The sequence below is a fragment of the Tarenaya hassleriana genome, unplaced genomic scaffold (assembly GCF_000463585.1).
Source record: "Tarenaya hassleriana unplaced genomic scaffold, ASM46358v1 Cleome64, whole genome shotgun sequence".
In the NCBI taxonomy this organism is placed as follows: domain Eukaryota; kingdom Viridiplantae; phylum Streptophyta; class Magnoliopsida; order Brassicales; family Cleomaceae; genus Tarenaya; species Tarenaya hassleriana.
Window position 1 is genome coordinate 455844 of NW_010968927.1, and position 10613 is coordinate 466456.

Consider the following 10613-nt stretch of genomic DNA (forward strand, 5'->3'; position numbering starts at 1 on the left):
TGTGTGTGTGACCCTGTAGGCTCATCCGATATAGCAGTATAACACGAAATCTCTTATTTTGGTTACACAAGTCGTAGGCGGTCTCTAGCAAGACACTATGACTATCTATCTCGAATAGAGTTTGTTCGTGATCCTACGAACGCCAGTGATGATTCCGTTTGATGATCCTTTTGTATCACGATATCATATGTCGACAATAAGGCATGGACAAGCCACCTTATCTGATTCGACTGCTTTTTCGTTTACTGAGTTCGACTGTCTGAAATAGACGACGTTCGTCTATAGTGCGGCCACACATTTCTACAGTCTCGCTCACACGAGGGGCCCAGCGATATCTCTCTCTTTTACGAGAGGTACAAATCCCGTCTTGACTATCTACAATCCAGCACATGATTCGTTTCGTACCTGATACACGCCTTTATAGTCCTCCTGTTACGCAGGACGTTTGACGTAATCAAAGTACGCAACTCCTCATGTTGTTGTAGATAGTCAAGACGGGATTTTACCTCTCGTAAAAGAGAGAGATATCGTTGGGCCCCTCGTGGAGCGAGACTGTAGAAATGTGTGGCCGCACTATAGACGAACGTCGTCTATTTTAGACAGTCGAACTCAGTGAACGAGAAAGCAGTCGAATCAGATAAGGTGGCTTGTCCATGCCTTATATTCGACATATGATATCGTGATACAAAAGGATCATCAAACGGAATCATCGCTGGCGTTCGTAGGATCACGAACAAACTCTATTCGAGATAGGTAGTCATAGTGTCTTGCTAGAGACCACCTATGACTTGTGTAACCGAAATAAGAGATTTCGTGTTATAATGCTATTTCGGATGAGCCTACAGGGTTACACACACAGGAAAGGACGAATGCGCGAAAAGAGATGAGAAAATCCCGGTGGAGCGGAGGCCAGACCGACCGGTCCAGAAGGTCTGGACCGATCGGTCCAGCTAACCCAGACCGATCGGTCTAGACGTAGACCGGTCGGTCCAGTGGTAACGTGTGAGGTCCGGAGATTGTTCCAGACCGATCGGTCCAGACGTTAAAAAGCTCCAGACCGATCGGTCCAGGTCTGGACCGATCGGTCCAGACGTCGGGATTTACTAAACTCGCTCTAATTAGGGTTTTAATGGTGGGAAACTTAGGGGAACGCCACCCAACTCCTTTGGCACGATTTTCAGACCCTAGGGAGAGGTTTGGAGAGTGAAAAAGCTAAGAGAAAGATCCCTGAAACCCTTGCGTAAAGAAGAAAGCGTTCTTGAGTCCTAGCAGACAAGTTCCAACCGTTGGAATCCTTTCCGCCGTGTGGATACGTGTAGAGGGCAAGGTATTCTTCCTGCCTACAGTGATCAGACGCGTTCTTGATTGATACAGGCCCCGGATCGATTGAGGTAAGCGTTCTAATGTTTCTACAAGATCATGCATGATAAGTTTTAGGGTTTCATCAAAATTTTTGTTTTACATCTGCTGCGCAAACCCTAGAACTGATCTCTTAGGAATTAGATTCGCTCTTGAGATCCCAGGAAAACCCAACAATCCAGTACTTCATTTCAAATTAGTACCCATGATTGTGATCTGTATCCAATACACATGATCATCTGTATGATCATCTATCACACATCATGCTAGTCTTGTTATATTATCATTCTCACAATAATACACGACTAGAGAGTTTAGGATTGTTTATAACGAACCAGGAATTTCCTTATTCATCAAACATGGAAAACGAATAAAGAAAAGAAACATTCATTCATTTAACCAAAATCATGAATCTTTCAATACAAAATATCTCGGTACTCATATCGTAAAGCAACATAGAGCACCTAAACCAACAATCTTCCACTTGCTCTAATTATGCTCTACAAGCCATCTAATGTCCATATCTCTCACATGACTCTCATGCTTTGACGATGGAATTGGTTTCGTCAAAAGATCGACAATGTTGTCATCTGTCGATACCCTGCATATGCTGACGTCTCCTCTATTTATGATTTCTCTTATCATGTAAAATCGTCTGAGTATGTGTTTGGATCGTTGATGGGACATGTGTTCCTTGGATTGAGCGATAGCTCCATTGTTATCACAGTATAACACAATTGGGTTCTTAGCACTAGGAATGACACTCAGGTCACCGATGAACTTTCTAATCGAAACAACTTCTTTTGCCATGTCCGATACGGCTATATACTCAGTCTCTGTAGTGGAATCTGTAACGGTCGTTTGTTTGGAATTTTTCCATCTAATCGCGCCCCCGTTTAAGCAAAAAACATAGTCAGATTGCGATCTATAGTCATTTGGGTCAGATTGGAAGCTAGCATCGGTATAACCGCTTATAGAGAGCTCATCTTCCAATCCACCATACACCAAGAACAAATCCTTAGTTTTTCTCAGATACTTAAGGATGTTCTTGACGACAATCCAGTGTGATTCTCCTGGATTCGACTAGTATCTACTCGTAATGCTCAACTAATAAGAGACGTCGGACGAGTACACAACATGACGTATATGATGGATCCAATTGTCGAAGCATATGGAATCCTATCCATGTGTTCTTGCTTATCAGGTGTCTATGGACACTGACTCTTACGAAGAACTGTACCACTGCTCATCGGTAAGGTTCCTTTCTTGGAATCTTGCATCTTGAACCGATTCAAGACCTTATCGATGTATGCACTCTGACTTAGACCGAGAAGCCTTCGAGATCTATCTCTATAGATCTTGATGCCTAAGATGTAGACAATTTCTCTTAGGTCCTTCATAGAAAACTAAGTTCCTAGCTAATCCTCCACATAAAGTGCAACAATGACTTTTGTCATGACAATAGTGACACTCACCCTTATCTGGTTTGAGCTTAGGCTCTGATAACACGCAATATATATAGATTTTCATATGATTCGTTCGACATATTTACTCGGTTTTGTGTCAGTTGAGACGTTTAAGTGCGTGTTTAGCTTTTATTTTCGCTTTGTTCATCAATGGATGCAGGTACAAGCAATAGGAGCGAAGAAAGGGCAAAAATCCCGAAAAGGGCGAGTTTCCATGGTACGCCCGATTGTGTCTCATTCAACAACACGATCGGGTCACGATAATAGGAAGACAAGAATTGAATCAAGGCTAACCCGATCGTGTCATTTCTCAGCCACATGATCGGGTCACTTCGCAGAAATCTAGATTTTGCAATGAACACCTCACACGATTAAGTCATGACAGAACCACACGATCGTGTCACTTAAAGGATTTTTCGGGAATATTTCTAATTTTTCCCAGAAAAGAAGAATTAATTAGGTTTAGCCTTCAGATCAAGGGAATTCATTCAGACTTTCAGAGAAAAGAGACCTAGAGCATATAAAAATGGGGAGATTATCAAGAAGCAAGAGATTGAAGTAGAAGACAGAGATCCGTACACTTGCAGTATTTGTTGAGTCTAGGTTATTATAACTTGATCGAATTTATTCGCCTAGATTTCTGACATCAAGTTTTTTGCGCCGTTGCCGGGGACAATGTAGACAATTGGATTAGATCTCTATTTGGTCTGAGTCTGTTTTCTTTTTGCTTTTGTTTGTTTGTTTTTCGTTTTTTTTTCTTTTCCTTCGTCTCCTTTTCTTTTTGTTTTCTTTTGTTTGTGCAGGTACGTCCTTCTCAGAGCATGAATAGAGAATCGAGGATAGAGCTATTTCATGGATGATCCGTACCCCAACCCTTATGATTCGAGTTGGACGCATTATCCCGATCTCTCCTATGATTCATATGCTTCGGATGCTCCACATTGGGATTTCAACTACCACCAGAATTAGGGATCCTATCAATTTCAGACTTATCAGTCTATACCTTCGAATCATTATGATCAGGGCGAGGAGACATATTATCATTTTGAAGGATCACCCGATGAAGCATATGCCCCTCCATCATCTGCAACTAAGCAGGAGATAGATTATGAGATAAACTTCTTACTTGTTCGGGTTTTGCAGGGACAAGAGGACCTCTTGAATTATATGCAATCACTACGCGAGTCTCAGTCCAACAGAACTGCTGAAATCGCCTCCCAATGGCAAGAGACCTTTATGAAACGACCAGAAATTGACTCCAAAGAGTATCTTAACACCATATCGATGAAGGACGTAGAGCAATCTGAGTTAGAGTCACCACAGGCCATAAAAAAAGGTGAGTGTTCTAATGCTTATTTGGATTATACGCCTAACTTTTTGATTGTAGACGAGCATTTAAGGACGAACTACGAAGAGACAGAACTGAAATATGTGCCTCCACTGCCAAGATCACCACCGGTTCCGTTCCCTATGCCTAAAGAAACACAAGGAAGACGTTCAGTTTGATCAACCATGTTCACAAAAGCGAAAATTCGACGTGAAATCACATAAGGTTGAACTGGTTGTTTACTCATCCGAGACCATTCCCATCTCGGGTCGAGCGGTCCCCCAAACTGATATTCAAGGAGATCTACCACCTCTTCCATTGGACTTCCATCCTGACTCCCAATTTCTACCACTCAATCTTCGATCGGTCGGTAAGGTAAATAAAGAACTACATCACATCGATCGAAGCCATACCAAGTCGGGTGAGTTTGTCCCATCTAATCTCATTCCACCTAAAACCATTCCGCCAAGAAGCATTCCCCCTGAACCCCCTCCCACATGAGCAAGACGAGTCAAGCTAACGACCTTAAACAAGCGCTTCCGGGAGGCAACCCGAGTTCTTAGGTTAGTTTTTCTTCCTTCTTTTTCTTTTTGCATTTGTATCTCTTATCACCAGGTTGAATTCTAATGAGGAGCTATTGAGGAGGCAAGGAAGCTAGCTATGCGATAGACGTAGGCAGACTTAAGTGCGAGTGAACGAACATCGCGAGCTAAGTATTCTTTTCCCTTTTTGATTTACTTCTCTCTTGACTCATCTTATTGGTTGCCTCTACTAGATGAGACTTGACACCGAGGACAGTGTCTAGTTCAAGTCTGAGGGAGGATTCGTCTAACGCCAAACCATTTCTATTTAGAGTAGTGTTGCATGTATTTTTTTATTTTTTTCTTTTCACTTTTTAGTTGCATGTGCATATAGAATGTTTTAGGATCATATAGTTTGTTTTTAGGACTATGCATTTACATGTAGTGTTTAGGACATATAAAATCATGTGCATAAAACCGTTTTGAGCATTGATGTGATGATTTATGGTATGAGAGAGTAGAAACGTCTTGAAAACATTGTGATCCGTTGAACGTGGTTATGTTTTGTTGAATTGATTGCTTAACCTTTAGGATTGTCTAGAATGGCTTGTGGAATAGAAATCGTTGGTTGGAACCCATGGGACCGATGTTGTCTAGTCAGGTAGAAAAGTTTCTACAAGAACCTTTCCCATGTTTGCTGAAATCGGTAAAGTCTATTATCAAATATATTCTTATTTCTTTATGAGCAGAAAAAGATAGTGAGCATCTCGACACTCCGCTGTCATTATCACGTCAATGAAAATCGTTCGAGGACATGAGTGCATCGATTTGATGGTTCGGGTCTAAGAGGTGGGTCGGGTTATCCAATAAAACAAAATCGAAAAAAACTTGATTAGGAACCCTTCAACTTCAACGTCCTAGGAACCCGAGATGCTAGTAAAAGGAAAAAAAAGAGAAAGTCTAGCTAGATAATAAAAAAGGAGAGAAAGATAAAAAGAATGGATGTCGAAAGCGTAAACTAGATACGATTAGGTAGAATGGCATAATAGGTTCGAGAAACATGCTTGATAGATTGAAGTCCTTAGATTGGTTCTGGGTAGTGGTATAGATCCCATAGCTAGGAAAGACTATCCTTTAGAGAGGGAGATCATATTAGACACACTTAGTCATTGTTCACGGGGATCTAGGTCGGATAGATGTTTCGCTCTCGATTATCATTTTGAGTTATGTCATTGTCTCACCCTCCTTTCAGATTGTTTTTCACGGAGTATTTGCTCGAGGACGAGCAAAGGTTTAAGTCTGGGGGAGTTTGATAACACGTATTTTGGATGACGTTTTGATATAGGATGTCTAGCGTATTTCACTCTATTTTACATATTTGTAGGCATTCTAGGGCACATTTGGCTCCACATTGCATGGTTGTGTTCTTTGGTGTTTAAACAGGTTTTCACGCATAAAAGAGCAAAAGGAGTGGAAAACATGGGCTACGGAACATCACGAATGAAACAGGAACATTTAGAGTGTTTCCAGGGAAACGTGAAACTCAAAAAATGTCAGAATTTGCAAGTCCAATAACGTTCACTCTACAAGTCCAAAACATGTATTCTCTACATTATTGGAAAGCTCTTCTCAATATCTACGCATAGATACCAAGATCACCCAAATCCGATATCGGAGCAAGAAGTTATGAGCGAATTCGTGAAGCCCGTCGAAACTGCTCAGAGACACGAAACGATCGTTTCGGGATGAACGAAACGATCGGTTCGGCATCGCAGAAATTGGTAAATTGCTTAGAAAGTGCAACCGATCGGTTTAGCTTTGCCGAAACGATCGGTTCGACCCCCAGATTCGGGAAAACTTCCAATTTTGCCCAAACCGAAGGGAAATAAGAGGGGAAAGTCTCTAGGTCGAAATTCATTCAGACTTTACACAGAAAATAGACCTAGAGCACACCAAAAGGGGAGATTATCAAGAGGCAAGAGATCAAAGTAGAAGACAGAGATTACGAAGCCGGAAAATCGACTAAGCATTCTTCCTTTCTTCTATTTTACGATGTTTTGTATTATTGATATGAACCCTGTCGTTTCGATGTTTAGCGAGTAGTTCCCTTGCTGTGGGTTAGGGATTTGCTATGTAGGGATCTTTGGTTTTTAATTCCAGACTATGTGGTATTATTTATTTGATTCAGTTTATTGAGTTGCTCTTAATGCGTTTGATCTTGTTGGCCACTTGATTGAATGAACTTAGGGTTTTAATTCGCATAGACATATGGGATTCTAACCTGGAAATAACTCAATAAATGGAACAGGTATTGCATCGAGAGATGAATATTTGCCTAGGGATTATGATAGCGTTCGTTCATGCATCCAGGGTTTTAGACTATTGAATCGAGAGATTAGTAGGATAAAGCCTGGATAGTGAGATTAGACTTGAGAGAGTTAATCTCTACTTTAGAGCTTGAGTTCCTTGAATTGGATAGATAAACCAATCCCGAAGCCTGCAGTTTTTTCCATTGATTGTTTACAACCGTTTTAGTTAATTCCTTTATTCTCGACATTCTATTCTCCACATTCCTATTATTTTTCTTGGATTTAGATTTGGATTTGGGTTTAACTCCTTTGCTTAATATTGTCCCTGTGTTCGACCCTAGCTGCTACTACACACGATCCGTACACTTGCGGTTAATTGTTGAGTCTAGGATATTATAACTTGATCGAATTTATTCGCCTAGATTTCTGACATCAATGCGTTCCAAAAGAAAGCTAAATTCGACCTCCATAAAAGGTGAGCTTGTTCGTCAATGGTTATAGTAAGATATGTCACGTGCGTACATTATTCATATATTTATCTTTACGTTCACGTTGAGATATGGTAGTTGTTGGAAAGCGTTCCAGCAAAAGGAAGCGTTCAAAGAGCAAGGGCAAGAGGAAAGTGACAAGCGTTGTCATTGAACCTAAGCCTAAGTCCAAAAAGGAAGAGTGTTATTTCTCTCATGCCGTTGGACATTGGAACAGAAATTGTAGACTCTACCTGGAAGATCAGGAGAAGAAGAAGCTTAAAGAAGCTTCGACTTCTGGTGTCTTCGTTATAGAGGCTAATTTGTTTACTTCTACATCGTGGGTATTAGATACCGAAGTGCCTCGCACATTTGTGAAAATGTGCAAGGGTTGCGAGGATGTAGACAATTGGCAAAAGGAGAAGTAGATCTCCGCGTTGAGAATGGAGCAAAAGTTGCTGCATTAGCTATCGGGACTTATGATCTGACTTTACCTTCTGGACTTGTATTGAAGTTGCATGATTGTTATTTTGTTCCTGCTATCAGCAAGAACATTATATCGATTTCATGCTTAGACTCGGATGGTTTCAGATTTGTTATTGAGATCAAATGTCTGTACATTTATAAAGGTGATTTATTTTATGGTAAAGGTTACCATATTAATGGCCTTTTAAGTTTTGGATGACGAGCCGTCTAGATACAGGTCAATCTATAACGTTTGTACTAAACGGTTTAAGTCGAACGACTTGAACCCGACCTTCTTCTGGCATTGTCGTCTAGGCTATATAAACGAGAAACACATTCAGAAGCTTCATTCTGAAGGTCTTGTGGATTCATTTGAATTTGAGTCTCTTGAATCTTGCGAGTCTTGTTTGATGGGCAAGATGACGAAGCATCCTTTCAACGGGAAAGGACAGAGAGCGACAGAGTTATTGGAACTGATACATAGTGATGTATGCGGACCAATGAGATGTCCAGCTAGAGGAGGTTATCTGTATTTCGTTATGTTCACTGATGATTTCAGTCGATACAGTTATGTCTATTTGATGAGACATAAATCTGAAACACTTGAAATGTTCAACGCTTTCAGAAACGAAGTACAGAACTAGCTTGGCAAGAAGATCAAGATACTTCGATCCGATCGTGGTGGCGAGTATATGAGCCAAGAGTTCTCTGACTATCTGGTTGATTGTGGTATTGTATCACAATTAACTCCTCCTGGAACGCCACAGTGGAACAGCGTGTCTGAACAGAGGAACCGAACACTGTTAGACATGGTTCAGTCGATGATGAGTCAGACAGATCTTCTGAAGTACTTTTGGGGCTATGCTTTAGAGACCCTGCGTATCTACTGAACATGAGTCCAAAGAAGTCGGCTGAAACGATGCCATATGAGATATGGACGGGGAAGCGTCCCGCGTTGTCGTTTGTCAGAATTTGGGGTTGCGACGCTTACGTGAAGCGTCAGATGACTGATAAGTTATCCTCCAAATCTGATAAGTGTTTATTTGTAGGCTACCCTAAGGAAACAAAGGGTTACCACTTCTATATTCCGGTAGAGAACAAGGTGTTCATTGCTAGGAATGCGACTTTTATGGAGCGAGAGTTCGTCTCCAAAAGAGTCAGTGGGAGTAGGATCGAACTTGAGGAAGTTTGAGAGTAACAAGTAGACGCTGAGCCAAGTGAACAAGTTGAAGACGTTCAACCTGATTCACTGCCGGTTGTGACTCAACCTTCGACGAGTGAACCTCGGAGATCAGAAAATGTCAGAATTTGCAAGTCCAATAACTTTCACTCTACAAGTCCAAAACATGATTCTCTATATCATTGGAAAGCTCTTCTAAATATCTACGCATAGACACCAAGATCACCCAAATCCGATATCGGAGCAAGAAGTTATGAGAGAATTCGTGAAGCCCGTTGAAACTGCTCAGAGACACAAAACGATCGTTTCGGGATGGACGAAACGATCGGTTCGGCATCGCAGAAATTGGAAAATTGCTCAGTAAGTGCAACCGATCGGTTTGGCTTTGCTGAAACGATCGGTTCGACCCCCAGATTCGGGAAAACTTCCAATTTTGCCCAAACCGAAGGAAAATAAGAAGGGAAAGCCTCTAGGTCGAATTCATTCAGACTTTTATCAGAAAACACACTCTAGAGCACACAAAAGGGGGCGATTATTAAGAGACAAGGGATCGGAGTAGAAGACGGAAATTAGGAAGTCGGGAAATCGACTAAGCATTCTTCCTTTCTTATATTTTACGATGTTTTGTATTATTGATATGAACCCTGAGTCTCGATATTTAGCGAGTAATTCCTTTGTTGTAGGTTAGGGATTTGCTATGTAGGGATCTTTGGTTCATAATTCCAGACTTTGTGGTTTTATTTATTCTATTCGGTTTATTGAGTTGCGTTTAATGCGTTTGATCTTGTTGGCCACTTGATTGAATGAACTTAGGGTTTTAATTCGCATAGACATATGAGATTCTAACCTGGAAATAACTCAATAAATAGAATAAGTATTGCATTGAGAGATGAATATTTGCCTAGGGATTATGATAGCATTCGTTCATGCATCCAAGATTTTAGACTATTGAATCGAGAGATTAGTAGGATAAAGCCTGGATAGTGAGGTTAGACTCAGAGGGTTAAACTCTACTTTAGAGCTTGAATTCCCTGAATCAGATAGATAAACCACTGAGTTTACATCTTTTGAAAGACCCTTGCATGTAAAGCAATCCCGAAGTCTGCAGTATTTTGCCATTGATAGTTTATCATTTGTTTTATTATTTACTTTTGACACATTCTCATCATTCATATTATTCTTTAGATCTATTCCTGGTAGAAGTTTGATTCAGTTTTCTACTTTTGTCCCTGTGTTCGACCCTAGCTTTTACAATCGATCCGTACACTTGCGGTATTTGTTGAGTCTAGGTTATTATAACTTGATCGAATTTATTCGCCTAGATTTCTGACGTCAGATTGTCACATGGACATAGTCATGACTTGAATCTCATACAGCGGTTCGTTCTTGGATCCTCAGACCTGAGATGTCTAGAGTATCTGATATGAGGAGTGACGTGTCTTGAATGCGTCAAACGTCGTCTTTAACCGGATGATTATAACGGCGTTGATCAGATACGTTCACGAATCATATGGAGATA

The 10613-nt window shown here is 40.8% G+C and overlaps 1 pseudogene; it reads left to right on the forward strand.

Annotated features, from left to right (window-relative positions):
* LOC104800057 overlaps nucleotides 1-4331 on the forward strand; it is an 11824-nt pseudogene extending 7493 nt beyond the window's left edge.
* The last annotated feature ends 6282 nt before the right edge of the window (nucleotides 4332-10613 follow it).